Source organism: Dama dama, chromosome 16, assembly GCF_033118175.1.
Source record: "Dama dama isolate Ldn47 chromosome 16, ASM3311817v1, whole genome shotgun sequence".
NCBI classification, from domain to species: domain Eukaryota; kingdom Metazoa; phylum Chordata; class Mammalia; order Artiodactyla; family Cervidae; genus Dama; species Dama dama.
The window spans coordinates 41632372-41634971 of record NC_083696.1 but is presented as its reverse complement, the minus strand read 5'-3'; the positions used below and the strand labels follow the sequence as shown (position 1 = coordinate 41634971).

The following is a 2600-nucleotide window of genomic DNA, read 5'->3' as shown; positions in this document are numbered from 1 at the left end:
CAGCCTTCTTTATGGTCCAGTTCTCACATCCATATGTGACTACTGGAAAAACCATAGCTTTGACTATATGGACCTTTGTTGGCAAAGTGATGTGTCTGCTTTTTAATATGCTGTCTGGGTTTGTCATAGATTTTCTTCCAAGGAGCAAGCATCTTTTAATTTCATGACAGCACTCACTGTCCACAGTGATTTTGAAGCCCAAGAAAATAAAGTCTGTCACTGTTTATCCTTCTAACTCCTGATCCAAAAATGGCCCTGGTGTGGATTATAAGTGTAAAACTTATAAGTTTATTTAAGTGTAAAACTTATAGCAGCTAGGAAGCATCACAACAAAAAGATTATTTTAAAGTGGTTTTGCTGGAAAAAAGCAATCACATAGACTATCTCTAGAGGAACACCATTCAAGCTGAGACATCAAAGAATTCCTGAAATAAGCACTAAAGAAATGATCTGCACTCTTAAATTCATTGCAGTATTATTTACAGTAGCCAAGATATAGATACAACCTTAGTCTCTACTGACAGATGAATGGACAAAGACACAGTGTGTGTGTATATACATATACATGTATATATGCACAATGGAATATTACTCAGCCTTAAAAAATAAGGTAATCCTGCCATTTTGCAATAATATAGATTAATATAGAGGGTTTTATCCCAAGCAAAATAGACAGAGAAAGACAAATGCTGTATGGTATCACTTACATGTGAGATACAAAAGAAGTGGTTAAAACCTCACCTTCCAGTGCATGAGGTACAAGCTTGATCCCTGGTTTGGGAACCTCATAGCTCAGTCAGCTGGTAAAGAAACCGCCTGGTTTGATTCCTGGGTTGGAAAGATCCACTGGAGAAGGGATAGGCTATCCACTCCAGTATTCTTGCACTTCCCTTGTGACTCAGCTGCTAAAGAATCCGCCTGCAATGTGGGAGACCTGGGTTCAATCCCTGGGTTGGGAAGATCCCCTGGAGAAGGGAAAGGCTACTCACTCCAGTATTCTGGCCTGGAAAATTCCATTGGCTAAGTCCATGGGGTGTCAAAGAGTTGGACACGACTGAGCGACTTTCACTTTCACGGGGAACTAAGATCACATATGCTTTGGGGCCAAGAAACCAAAACAGAAAATGGAAGCAATGTTGTAACAAATTCAATAAAGACTTTAAAAACGGTCCACATCAAAAAATCTTTAAGAAGAAAAAAAATGGAACTCACAGAAGCAAGTAGAAATGGTGGTTGCCAGGGGCAGGGGAGTCAGGAGTTGCGGAAAGGTTGGGGAAAGGGTGAAAGTTTTAAGTAACAAGATGAAGGAGTTCTGAGGAGCTGATGTACAGCTTGGTGGTTATAATTAATAATTCTGTGTTACGTGCTTGAAACTTGCTAAAAGAGTTGATCTTAAGCATTCTCACAAAAAAACAAACAAACAAAAAGGTAACTGTGACTTTCAATTGTGTTCGCAGCCGCCGCCGCGCCGCCGTCGCTCTCCAACGCCAGCGCCGCCTCTAGCTCGCCGAGCTCCAGCCGAAGGAGAAGGGGGGTAAATAAGGAGGTCTCTATACCATGGCTCGTACAAAGCAGACTGCCCGCAAATCCACCGGTGGTAAAGCACCGAGGAAGCAACTCGCTACAAAAGCCGCTCGCAAGAGTGCGCCCTCTACTGGAGGGGTGAAGAAACCTCATCGTTACAGGCCTGGTACTGTGGCACTCCGTGAAATTAGACGTTATCAGAAGTCCACGGAACTTCTGATCCGCAAACTTCCCTTCCAGCGTCTGGTGCGATAAATTGCTCAGGACTTCAAAACAGACCTGCGCTTCCAGAGCGCAGCTACCGGTGCTTTGCAGGAGGCAAGTGAGGCCTATCTGGTTGGCCTTTTTGAAGACACCAACCTGTGTGCTATCCATGCCAAACGTGTAACAATTATGCCAAAAGACATCCAGCTAGCACGCCGCATACGTGGAGAACGTGCTTAAGAATCCACTATGATGGGAAACATTTCATTCTTTTAAAAAAAAAAAAAAATTCTCTTCTTCCTGTTATTGGTAGTTCTGAACGTTAGATATTTTTTTTCCATGGGGTCAAAAGGTACCTAAGTATATGATTGCAAGTGGAAAAATAGGGGACAGAAATCAGGTATTGGCAGTTTTTCCATTTTCATTTGTGTGTGAATTTTTAATATAAATGCGGGGACATAAAGCATTAATGAAAGTCAAAATGTTTCAGTGAACAAGTTTCAGCAGTTCAACTTTATAACAATTATAAATAAACCTGTTAAATTTTTCTGGACAATGCCAGCATTTGGATTTTTTTAAAACAAGTAAATTTCTTATTGACTGCAAAAAAAAAAAAAAAAAAAGGTAACTGTGAGACACTGGATGTGTCAGTTCACTTGACTATGGGACTCATTTCACAATGGACACATACATCAGATCATCACATTGTACACTTTAAATATACTACAATTTTACTTGTAAATTACACCTCAGTAAAGCTTAGAGAAGTGAATTATCTCAGAATCAAAATTACACAATACGGGGAAATCCCTGGTGGCCCAATGGTCAAGAATACACCTTCTAAAGCAAGGGGGTGGGACCTAAGACCGCGC

General features: G+C 41.0%; 1 pseudogene; it reads left to right on the top strand.

Annotated features, from left to right (window-relative positions):
• Positions 1-1444: 1444 nt before the first annotated feature.
• On the top strand, positions 1445-2284 carry LOC133071318 (histone H3.3A-like; annotated as a pseudogene).
• Positions 2285-2600: the final 316 nt, after the last annotated feature.